The 13,749-nt window shown below is 36.2% G+C and overlaps 1 protein-coding gene across 4 annotated transcripts in view; it reads right to left on the reverse strand.

The window, feature by feature from the left end:
• UNC5C (unc-5 netrin receptor C) overlaps positions 1-13,749 on the reverse strand; it is a 342,899-nt gene that overhangs the window by 246,037 nt on the left and 83,113 nt on the right. The window lies entirely within an intron of this gene.

The following is a 13,749-nucleotide window of genomic DNA, read 5'->3' on the forward strand; positions in this document are numbered from 1 at the left end:
ATTCCCCCACCCCCCTCCCCTCTGAAGCCCTCTTAAGTCTAAGTGATGATAGCATTTGATGTGTTCCTTATTGTACGATACGAATACTCTATTTTTCACTAAAGATTAAATCAAGCTAACTTTACAAAATTTAATTCAATCATAAGTGTTTTATTTTATATATAGCTATATGTTAATCCATTAAACCTGATCACCCTTTTCAAATACTGACAGAATGAATTCCTTAGTCCTCAATCATGGTGATGGCTATTAAAATAGTACATCTCCATATATGCTGATAATCTACTAAAAGTTTGATAGAACAAAACTTTCTCTATATATTATATTGGAAATGGAAAGACAAGCAACCAAATCGGGGTTAACCTTGTTAACATGGAATTCCACAGTGAAAAGAGGACTGGTTAGATGGAGACCTGTTTCTTATTAACCTCATTTCCCTTATTCACTATGTGATCTTGGGAAGTTCACTGTGGGCCTCAGCAATCCCATTTACGCGATGGGGTTACTTGCCTGACAACAGGTAGTCGTAATGGACTGCCTTATGAAGTCCTTTAGGAACCAGTACAATTAGCCAAGAGGACATGACATGTACCACAGGTTTAAGCAGAACGGGCCTCAGAACTGGAGCAGTGGACTAATAATTCTTTCTTCCACTGACTGCCAGAGCTCAGAGTCTAGCCCTGCTCCTCATGAGTCTTAGGGGAATGATCACCACTCTGCAAATCCATTAAAAAATTAGCTGAAATATTATATTGAAGCAGTCTTCAATTATATTTAGAAATGTACAGAGAAGCATATAAATAGCGACTCTTGGTAGATTTATTCTAATGGAAGCCTCACGGCAGGGTTTAATAACGTTGGAGGTAACTAAACTGACAGCTGTGGAGGCAGAACCTTGGGTGCGTCATTCTGGAAGGGAAGGAGAGAGTGAATCCAATTTTAAAAATGACAGAGCTGTCACCTCACTCAACTTATTTTCATTATTAGTTGCCTTTTGCTTTTCTATTTTTGCGAAGGAGAAGGTTTAGAGACAATTCATATATCAAGTATATCTCAAATTTCAGAGAATACTTTACAAACTAAATTGCTAAGGTTTACGTTTTCCCTCCCTCCTTATAAGGATATATCATTTCCATCCTTACTTTTCTCTGCTTCATTCCATATGCCCCCCTTATTTTCTTAGATATATTAATTATAGGGATGAATCCTTTTTTTTTCTTTTAGGTGAATAATAGTGAAAAAAGAAGGGGAACAGCTGAATGAAGTTTGGGTTTCTGTTCTACTCCATCTGGAATCAAATAGGGCTTTTCTCTATCATTTTATGACAGCAACAGTCAGAATGTAGGGTTTTGCTTTGTTTCGTTTGGTTGTTAATAGTACCCAGTGGTAGACTCAGAACACCAAGTACGCAAATTCAGTAAGATGTTACTCTTAGTAATGCTGCTTTATACCATTAATCAAGAGGTCGATTCGTAAATATTTATTGGCTTGGCAATAATATATCTAATACAAGGGGAAGCACTTCAGGGGAGAATGTGTCAAGTTTTAGACAATTTTGTCACTAAGATAAGCTTAAAAACATTATAAGACAGTATACAAGAAGGCAATAAATGAGTTTTGTGAGCAATCTGAGTTAGAAACAAGAACAAATTCTCTTTTTTTAAGATTTATTTATTTTAGAGAAAGAGAGAGAGAGTTCCTATGAGTGGGGGGAGGGACAGAGGGAGGGAATATTCAGGCGGACTCACCGCTGAGCACAGAGCCTGACTGGGCTGGACCTCACAACCCATGAGATCATGACCTGAGCCAAAACGAGGATTTGGACACTTAATCAAATGAGCCACCCAGGCACCCCAAGAATACATTCTTGAAGAGGGAGGAAATAAGTTAGAGTAGTACAGGATGTGGGTGTTCACTGCTGGAGTGGAGGACAGGGCACATTTGGGATATGAATCCATTTTACCATTAAGATAATACCAAAGAAACTACTCATCAGGAATATCAAGTTTCTGGAAGATAACAAAAGAACCTGTAAAAAAGGGGTTGGTTTTTAGAAAAGTAGATTTTATGAAGTATCTAGAATGAAGGAAGGATACACTTCCCATGAGAGTGCCTAAAAGTGATGCCCTCATTCAGAGCCTATCTGTTCTCAAGTAACCAAAAATTTAACTAACAAGTTATTTACATTAATTTACTTTGATACAATAAATAAAATATAGTAAATCAGAAGAGCAGAGTGCAGGCAGAAGTAGCCAGAGGGCAATTTGGCAAATTGTGAAGACAGAAGAAAAAATATCTGTAAAATAGTATATGAGAATCCAAAAATCATTGTCCCAATCCATTCAGGGAAAATTAGCAGCCCCTATGGCGATACACTCTGAGGGACTACATAGTATAATATTCTTATATACAGTAGTTACTCAATACTCAATAAGCTCTGCTCAAAATGATGACTTTTAAGAAAGTCTTGCATGATGCTTAATATTAGAAGTCAGAGTAAATTTAGAATTACTAAGTTAAAAAGACAGTATAACATATCATTCATTATATTTTGTACAATAGTTCAGAACACTTACCATATGACCCAGCAACCCACTCTTAGATATTATCCAAGAGAAATGAAAATTTATGTTCACACAAAAACCCATACATAAATGCTTATAGTGATTTTATTCAAAAATTGTAGGCAACCTTCAACTGGTGAGTGGATAAACAAACCATGCTACGTCTATAAAATGAAGGACTTAACTATTGACACAGACAAAAACATGGCCAAATCTCAAATAATTATTCTAAGTGAAAAAAAAAAAAAACCAGAGAAAGAAGCTACATATTTTATTATTATATTTATATGACATTCTGCAAAAGGAAAATCTATAGGGACAGGAAATAGCTAAGGGTTGCCAGAAGCTGGGAGTAAGGAAATAACTGACAAAAAGTGGATATGAAGAATATTTTGATGTGGGGGAAATGTTCAAGAACATGCTGGCTGCAAGTGCCAGACCCAGGTTTAAATTTAAGCCTATCTAAGTCCAGATTCACTGACAATGATAAATGTTCTGCATCTTGACTGTGTTGGCTACACAACTGTGGTGGTGATGTGACTGAATGTATTGTCAAGCCTCCTAGAAATGTAAACTAAAAAGGGTAACTTTAATTCTACGTAAATTATCCCACAATTTTTTAAAAAAAATCAGTTCATTTTCTGGTGTATAAATGGTGGCGCATTAAGTATGTTTATTGACTGAGAAAGACTTGGGTGCCACTGTTCTATCTTGGCTCCCCATTTTCACTGGATAGTTCTCACCGCATTTTTCTATTATTCCCTATGCACACAATTACGTAAACTGGGAGAAGCTTACCATTATTTGTGCTTATTTGTTTGTCTGAGCCACTCAAGAATTGACTCCACATAAAAATTATTTTTAAAATATATTCACAGTACCTTGAACCATAGAAGCAAGATAAAAATAATTAGCTCCTCTCTGGCACGTTGAAAATGTACTTTATCTAGAAACATTTTCTTAGAGTACTCTGAATCTAGTTTGTCCAGTAATAGCTGAATAGTTAGAGATTAGATTAGATTAGATTAGATAGATAGATAACAGATATTCACATAAAATTCAGTATCCAACCACTGTGCCAGATTCCTAAAAAGATGAATATCTGAATCAAACTCTAGTGAGACTCAAAGGGCAGAAATACTAATAGTTACTATTTACTGAGCATTTACTGTATTTTATAATTTTGCAGAGCTGCTTAAATAGTTTAAACTTGAAAACTCCCCTATGAGGTAGATGACCTAGTTGTAGACCAGGAAAGCTTTACTAGAAAATTTTTACCACTTGCCCAGTGACACACAGCTAGTTATAGTGGCAGGACTGAGATTAGAAATCAAGTCTGCCTAACTCTAAGTTCATGAAGACACAATGGTAGAAAACAGAAAGTCTACCACAAGGCAGCCTGTAAAGAATATTGTAATAGAGGTAAAAGAATCTGCAGGAAAAAGGATCTTCCAGGAAGAAGGGACTTGGTGCTCGCCCCATCTAAGGTAGACGCAACTTTGATAAATTAAGGTGGGAAGGACTTTGCCAGGAGAGGAAGCAACCACTTTCATGCTAGAATTAAGAGTGTGATTTCTCCTACCGTCAAGATCTGCCCTAACGCAAAAAAGAGGCCTAAACCTGATTTCTGGACACTGTACTATGACTTCTGTGGGAAGACCACCGAATTGGGGCTGCAGTTCCATATGCCACACTTGAAAATCTCGTCACCAAGGACAAACTATAAAACCTACTTGGGCCTTAGCTCCCTTGTCTGTGAAAAAAGTACAGTAACAGCATTATCTGTCCTATCTACCTCTTGAGACTGTCTGAAGAACAAATTAAATTATATATATGTATATATATATGAATTAAATTTCAAATTCTAATGATAGTATATAACGGAGCTATTTAAGGAAAGACTGCCAAAAATGTCTCCATATCCTGCTTTCCTGGCCTAGCGTTACCGGACACACAGTGCAGAGCACAGCTCTACCTCCGTGTGGAGCTGACAGAAAGCAGTGGCCACAGACGCAGATGCAGGTCTGTTCCAAGGGTGCATAATGCTCAACAGAGTGAGAAAGTGTGAAGCAATGGAATTTTCTACATATTTCCTCTGATAAATTACAACTCCCAACAATGTCTGCAAATTTTTAACATGGAAGTATGGTATATAATAACACCTGGGACATACACTTTTATATAGAAAAGCTGTTGAGATTAACACTTTATCATTTTATGGTTTATATTACTTAAAAATAAAAGAGCCATTTTAAACATTGACACTTCAGACCTGGCAGGACCCAGAGGGAGAAACTGTATCCGGTAACAAAAGGAAAACCACCTCTAAACAGCAAATCAATTAAGCTTCCCCCTCTTTGATGAAGTTTTCATCTCTGGAATTCTATTTATTTCCATTGTATGTCCCCCAAAGCAAAGAGAGAAGCATTGTCCTACCACCAATACCAGGATGGTTATGAAACCATCTCTTAAATGGTCTATGTAGCTATTTTAATTATCGTGTCTAGAATTAAGGTAATTCCTTTTTTCATTCAACAAATATTTATTGAGTTCCTATTAATTTCCAGGAACTGGATTAGATCAGGGGCTAACAGTGACTAAGACAAGCATAAACTTGAAAGGCCCCCCAAACGAATGTAGTATAGAGAACATATGTAGAAGTGCCTAAAATTCAGCTTGACACATAATAAATATGTAGTGATGAAACTTAATGATATTAATACTGATTTCATACAATATGAAGACTACATCTGAATCATAAAAGTATGAGAAATTTATAATCCAAGCAGTTGGTTAGACATCTCTGACAGGGTGTTTGTAGCATTTAGAATTCTCCTTAAATCTCAGTCTGGAAGTCTTGTTACTTTGATCCTGCCGGGGCCAACTGAATCAAATGACACATCTAAATAAATGGATCTACAGAGACCTTATTCAACATGGCAGGCGTTGCTGATTTAAATGAGACTTGAAATCCACCACAGCAACTTGAAACTTTCCCTACTTACAGCTGAGTAAACTGATGTCCATTTCCAGAAAAGAAACAGTAACAGAAGCGATGTCATTTCTGAAAAGCAACTAAAACCAACCAACCAACCAACCAGTAAGCTTATCCCATCATCTCCGAATCCCTCAAAATGTAAAATTGAGACGTATTAGTGATGAGGCAATAATGAAACACTAATGTATACTAATGGTAAAATGGAAGAATCAGAAATTCTTGATATCATAAATATACATCAAGAAAATACACACAGGACTTAATATCTGCTAACCTTCAATAATACTTAGTCTTCTATTATTAAGAAAATATCTTACTACTTTTGTCTGAAATAAGATGGATGACAAGTAATAAAATACTTATAAAGAGGGCACTGTTTTATTTCTCATCTTAGTCAAGCCAGAAAGTAACTACATTTTTCAAGAAAGAATTCTTTCAACAAGCATCTCATTAGTGCTATTATAAGCACTGTAATATACTGAGGTAAATGTTAAATATAACTATTTCCGAAGCTGTATTTATTTTCCATCATGTATGTCTTAAACACTTAAAAAATTCTGACAGAGAATTTGTTTTCAAAATCAATATGACAATGATAGCTCTTGAAACATTATTCTAAGTCATAAGTCAGAAAAAAAAAAATGTGTTGAGGGGAAAAGAAGAAAAATCAACCCCCAAATCTGGTGATACTAACTTTAGGCAAATATTTGCAATTCTTTAGACACAGTACATCAGTTAAGACAAAGCAGTAATGTATATGGTGCATTATTTTATAACTGTCAGTTCTAAAACTTCGCTTCAGCGCTGGATATACTTTGTTTCCATATTTTAATTTTTCACCTAGAAGTACTTTTCCCTCTAAACCTCTAATGAGAAGTATCGCTTAACACAAAATGAATCTGCTGTAATACTTTCTTTGAAATCTTGCAGTCAACTTTTTGCATATAACTTTCTAATAGGAAAAAAAAAAAATCCCACATACTTCATTTTCCCTAAAGAGCAGCATGAGATTTCCAATCCTCTGCTTGAACACATAAAATATTAAGAGCCAATTTTCAGCTGCACCTCTGTCACTTCCATTATCATTCTACACGTCCAGAGGTGATAATGGACTCTGTAAATTGCAGTCTTTCTCCATCCCAGACAACTGAGGGTTTCACCAGGGGACAATTCCACACAAAGGGTGGCCCAGATGTATGTTAATGGCACTGAGCAACGAGCCGCAGACACCCCCATACAAGATAATGTGATGTGTTACCCAGAGGAAATTCAAAATGAACAGAAAACAATTTCCTTAGGAATTCAGTAAAATCAACAATGACCTGTTCTTGCTCACAAATCATACGTGTAGCGCTATATTCACAGAATCTTGGAAACAGAAGATTAAGATACTCTCCCAACATCCCACCTGTAAGGAATTGTCTGTCTAAACCAACACAGAATGAACGCTTGTGGACACTGACATTTAAAGAATTATGGAAAAGACTGTTATTTCCCAGTTACTTTTTTCAGACATCCCCAACAGACCTGCCAGTATTAGCAGAATTATCTTCCAGCATGAAGTGAAAAAAAAGACTGAGATAAAGGAAAATGTTTCTCTTATTCATTGCTGAAATGACACCCCCCACTTCTCTATGGTGGGCAATTTGTGTATTAGAAGCAAGCTGTCTTGTAGGAAACTAAATGGGGTTGACACCGGGTTTTTAAATGATTAGACTTCCCACTATGCCATGGAAAGTAAGAAAATCAAATTTTAGGGAAAATATACAGGAGGAAGTGATTTGGAGACAGTTTTGCTCCCCTTTCCATAGGCACTATTCTAACGATATATTTTACTTTAGTACTGGATGAGTATTCACTGAACCCATCCAACTGAGTACTGATGCTTTGGGCAAGGAGGTGGGGCTGGGGTGGAAGACACGTTGTGCCAAGAGGAAAGAATGCCTAGACAAAGAAAAGAGACAAAATAAAATTAGGTTGCTTGGCCCAGATAATTAAACGTAGCTCTTTTACATATTAGACAATAATACACACATATACAGACAATACAGACAATAGTGCGTGACAATAGAGTCAATAATGTGTGTGTCTATATGTGTATATATTTTGACAGTCTATATATACACATATCTACACACACATTATTACTGCTTACATGCTAATAAAGCTACATGCAGGATAACTTATGGTAAGGTCAATTGTAATTCTATAAATACACTTTGGGGCCAATTCTATATTCTTCAAAGTAAGTTTAGGAAAGTCATACCTCAAACACAACACACATACAAAGGCACACACATAGGAGGAGAAAAAGAAATGAAGAAAGACGAAAAAAGAGAAGAAAGGGAATCCAGTATAATTATTTCCCTATTTATTAATTTAGGTAAAATATTATCCGTGAGCAGCACCTTTTCTCTTCTTCCCTCCTCCTCCCTTCAACAAGCAGCCAGCACTCCAGTATTTCCACGGCACTGTGCTAACTAAGCACTAAGACTCTAGTGATTCCAGCCTTCAAGAGAAGACAGACAGCAAGCAGATCATACAAGACAGTCTGGAGCCTGCTGTGGGACAGGTAAGAGAGAGCTTTTTGCACCTGCAATCTTTCTAGTTTTCGGGATTTATTCTTAGGCTTTTACATCTTTGCCCTCCCTATCGCTTTCCACAAGAAAAATAGGATAGAAAATCAAGGCATAAACAGAATTTTAAATGTATACATATTTATAATTAAAAGCACTGAAATCCAGAATAAGCAAAACCACAGACACAGGGAGTATATTAGTGGTTCCGGGGAGTTGTGGGGGAGAATGGAGAACCATTTCTTCAAGAGTATAGAGCCTTCTTCCAGGGTGACGAAAAGTTCTGACACTAGAGACACACTATGAAGACACTAACAGCCACCAAATTGTACAGTTTAAAATGGTTAATTGTATACTACGCGCACTTCACCTCAATTAAAAAAAAAACGACGGAAATATTTCATTTGAAAATCTGTGGTACTGTTTGAAACAGTCACTGTGAAGCATCACAAAGCTGTGCAGGATCAGTCAGTCTCTTCTCTCTGCTTTTCTCTTACTCTCAATGGACAGAAAAGTACATGATTCTCTTTGAAAAAAAATCAGAAAATTTTGATATAATTGGGTCACTATAGCAAAGTTAATGTCTCTGAGATACTTTTTCAAGTTCGTAAGATTGTAATAATACGGTAGCGTAACAGGCCGTACTATGATTACATATGCCAGTCTTCTCGAAAACTTTCTTTTCTATGAATTTTTAATGAGGCAAGTAATTTTTCAAGGTCATTAAGAGAGCAAGCAGTTATACAGACGTTACATTTGTTCACAGTTTCTTGGCAGCTTTGTAAGAAAACAAGCAAGTGGGATGTGGAGGAGGAGAAATGATGTACTGAAGAAGAGGTGAATCAGAAGTACCATGTCATTAGCTGCGCATATACTTGACTGACTTTTTAACCTGGCAGAGTATACCTAGGTGTTCTTGAACATAGAATGAGACTTCGAATGAATCATCTTCTGGTTGCAATTGTCATTAATAACGTATACATAAATTTTTAAATGTTCACGTCTGTAGAATTCATTTTCTAATGATTTCAACTCATTTCTAATGAGTAGCCAAATATCTGCTAACCATTTATATATAATTTATGATTAAGTCTTTGGGAAGCACATTAAAAAATCTATCAATATTTGTAGACCAGAATGAGATATTTCTTAAAAACCTGGAAGTAAAAAGAAATTATATTGCCTTCTTAATGTTAAACTATAAAATGGAAATGCAGTGCAACAAGAAGGGGTAGCAAAATGTATATGTGTATTAAAAATGTCTCGGGGTGCCTGGGTGGCTCAGTCGTTAAGCATCTGCCTTTGGCTCAGGGCGTGATCCCTGCATTCTGGGATCGAGCCCTGCATCGGGCTCCTCCGCTGGGAGCCTGCTTCTTCCTCTCCCACTCCCCCTGCTTGTGTTCCCTCTCTCGCTGGCTGTCTCTCTCTGTCAAATAAATAAATAAAATCTTTTTAAAAAATTTAAAAAAAATAAAAATAGTGTCTCAATCCCTGGAGAAGGCAAAGGACCATTAATCATTCAGGGGATTACATGGAAAGGGGGGTCATAGAGGTCAATACTCAAAATACCTTTCAAACACCATTCAGGAGAGTATGAACTTTGGGCAATAAACTTCAAGAATTTCTTCCCATTGGCAAAGTCATGTCTAGGCTAGAGATAGGTGCAGGGGCTTACATTTTTCCTTTTTCGTTAGCAAGACCTTCTCTACTGCATTTGGTGTCCATCTGTAATGGCCCAAAGCCATATGATTTATCTAATCCTCCTTGTCCTGATTCCAAACAACATGTATTACTTATTTTTCCACGTATATATGCCTACAAAGTGAGAATGCTTTTGTCATACAGACTGTGATATTCTTGTCCTTGAGATGTTGATTCTTACTGTACATGAATAACTTGGCATTCCATATGATTTGATTTCCCATGTATATAGACTATGGGGAGACAATGCACCATTATGGTCCACGGCAGTATTCCACTCCATGTAATGTTCATGGTTTTCATTTTAAATTGGAATTTTGGCTTGATATCCCAGTATGCCCATGAGAGATGACCGAATCTACTGGTGTCTGAAATCACAATTGTGAGGGCCAGGCCCTAGATGTTAGTTGATTTGCTAAGAGTATGACTGTTGCCCCATGAGGCTTGTGGGTGACAGTTGTGGGCTTTATCCCACAGAAACAACATCTAGCTCCCTATATTGTTGAGGGACTACACACAGAGGTAGTGTGTGCATGGCCCCTCAATTTTAATGGCTGTATGATAGTAATGATGATAACAAGGCAATAAACATTAATTTAGAAATGGAGCAGACCACCAACTATCTAAGAGAGATAAAAATCACAAAATTAAAGAGAAAATCCATTCAAGTAAAAAAAAAATTACAATGTAAGCTAATTTTACATTTAAATTCTCTGGAGATGAAAAAGGTGTACAAGTAGGATAAGAAGATTGCAGAAAAGTCAGTTGTAAGGATAGAGAGTTCACTGAGTTGAAGGAACTTAACCATAGCAATGGTAGAAACAGACTAATTTGCTTAAACTGTCATAAGTCTGTGCATTGTCATGGACTGTGTCATTAAAGCTTTCTTAATTTTTGGATCCAAAGATTAATTTGGTTCTGAGGTTCAATGCAAACCCTTAAAATGAAGTAAATGGCTTTTTTAGGGTTGATTTTTAGATAAAAGATACTGCCTGATTTAAAAAAATTCTGGAGCCAAGACATATTAAGGAAGTTATAAATATTCAAAGACTTACCCAAAATTTGGATATTAGAAATTTCAGATGAGTTGAAGAAGGTGAAGTTATGTACCTATGTACAAAGCGGAAGGTTTCTTTTTTAAAAATATAATTACACATTCTGTTACATTTAGTGGGCATAATACATTTGTTGATATTTAAACAAACACCATTAAAAGATTATATTTCTTATACAAATAGAAGATAGAGATTTATTTGTTTAGAAAATTAAAAGCAAATGAGAGTATTTTCTAAGTCCATAAGTACTTAAAACCAAAAATACTTAAGATGGGTAACATAAGCAATAAAATACTATGTTCATCTCTAACGTCGATGTTCCCAGAAAATACTATGCACTTTATATACATGATACTATTGAATGAATTCCAAATCAGTCGACATAATTTAAAAATGCTTTCACTTACATGTTTACATAAACATTTAAAAATAATATGTCATGCTTCTTGATAATGTTTTTCGAGTTCATTCAATTGGAATTCAGAAGCATTAGGAATACACCCATTTTCTGTTATTTCCCTTCTTCAGACCTGTTATGTACGTGAACTGTAAATAAATATTTTTTATAAGTAGAGAAAGGAACCACTTTCCAGGTAGAGCACACGTCTGTGATATACTCTTTGAAAACATGCGTTTCTTAAAATAAACAAACATGAACAAGAGAAATTTCCCTTATCTTCTTTATCCATCCACTGTCAAAGAATTGTGGTAACCATATCAAACATTTTTTTTTTCCATTTAGATTTATTTATTCATTTTATAGAGAAAGGGAAGGGGCAGAGGGAGAGGGGAAGCACATGCCTCACTGAGCAAAGAGCCTGATACGGGGCTGGATCTCAGGACCCTGAGATCCTGACCTGAGCTGAAACCAAGAATTGGATGCTTAACCAACTCAGCCACCCAGAAGCCCAGACCACATCAAATATTCTTACCACTTCTGTCACTTTTCATTTGTCTGGGAAAGGCACAAGAGAAAATACTCTAAAAAACCAACAAGATGACTACACACTACTCAAAGTTTTCTGGTCTGCACTCACATTTCCTATTGGTGCATATAATGCTGTTAATATTTCAGCACAAGTGTTAATAAGATAAAACTGATATTTTAATCTATTTAATTCTGAATTCTTAGTCACAAACTTTGGAGAGAAAGAGAGAAATTGCAATTTACAGTGAGAGAGACAGAGGCAGAGATTCACTTTGTAAGAACTGACAGCCAGCAAGAAAATGGGGACATCAGTCCTACAACTGAAGGAGCCGAATTCTGCCAATAACCAAAGACCCTGGACGTGGGCTTGAGCCCCAGAGGGCATTACAGCACCGACTGACACCTTGATTTCAGCTCAAGGAGACTCTGAACAGAGGCACTTGCTAAACCCAGCCCAGTTCTATCCTAGAGAACTCAGAAATGTGAACAGCTTTCTGTATGGTGCTAGGAGAGTTTATCCTTAGAAGTAAGTCCCAAATCTCCAGTCTAAGGTCAATTTGTTTGCTTCGTAAGGAATAGGAGGGAAAAAAAGTGAATAGCATATATGATACAGCATCTGGTGTCTGAGAATATTTACGTATGCTATCTTTGTGTTTTCATCCACGTGTTCTTTATGTTTGTTTCTGCTTGAACACGGGGGGCGGGGTACATTTTACCCCCTCACTTATAACTTTTTTTTTTTTAAAGATTTTATTTATTTATTCAACAGAGATAGAGACAGCCAGCGAGAGAGGGAACACAGCAGGGGGAGTGGGAGATGAAGAAGCAGGCTCATAGTGGAGGAGCCTGATGTGGGGCTCGATCCCATAACGCTGGGATCATGCCCTGAGCCGAAGGCAGACGCTGAACGACTGTGCCACCCAGGCGCCCCTCACTTATAACTTTTTTATGACATTATTTCAAAACAGCTGGCAAGAAAATGAGGCTCCAAACTGCCCATTATTAATCGAGGCCAGGGTTTTTGTTTTTTTTTTTAAGATTTAGGAGTTTCAAACTAACAAAAGAGGAATGAACAGGCCGGCCCCATAATATTACATTTGAAAATATTACCATAATATTTATTACATGGAAGATTACACTTCTGCTTTGGCCATGAAATAGAGGCCACTGAAATGCAAAGAGAGTTGAGAGGATGTTATATCACATCGTTCTACCAATAGCATTTTTTGCTGGGTGTGATTTTTCAGTCACGTGAAAAATAAACATGAAAACAGAAATTTCTGCCATTTCTTTTACATATCTGTTTCTCTTTTCACAGAAGCTAACATACAGTTTCAGTCTGCCTTTTCCGTTTCTTCCTTTTTCTTTCTAAAATTACAAAATTTGTCTCTCATTGTTTTCCTCTCAACCTCAAGATATATACAGCCCCTTGCCAGAGCTAACTGAAGATGGGAAAAACTTCAGTGAGATTGCTTCTAATGCCTTTCAAAGTTAAAACTCTCATTTTTTCAGAGTAGTTGATTATAAAAATATACCTTCTCTGTCACACAGGTAATTTTGATTTAAATGAATAAAGGAATAACAATGATTTGATTTTTATTGAGTCCTTCCTATATAGTTCTACACATGTTAATTCCTCAAATCCTCATAATGATTCAGTAAGTGCTATGATTGCTATTATTTAATAGAATACTGAAGTTTATAGTAGCCCCCAAATGTGAATGATATGGTAGGAATATATATGAATCAATTTAACTTTTATCCCAAGATTTTACCTACTAATATATAAATAAATGAATTCTAAAATTACAATTTCCTTTGATTTGCTCTAAAAAGACTTCTGAGTTCTCTTGCAATTCCAGAAAAGTTATGTGGACATTCCTAGCACCTTTTGATTTATACTCCAGCAAATTATGTAGTAATTTTC

The sequence above is a fragment of the Ursus arctos genome, unplaced genomic scaffold (genome assembly GCF_023065955.2).
Source record: "Ursus arctos isolate Adak ecotype North America unplaced genomic scaffold, UrsArc2.0 scaffold_9, whole genome shotgun sequence".
NCBI lineage: Eukaryota > Metazoa > Chordata > Mammalia > Carnivora > Ursidae > Ursus > Ursus arctos.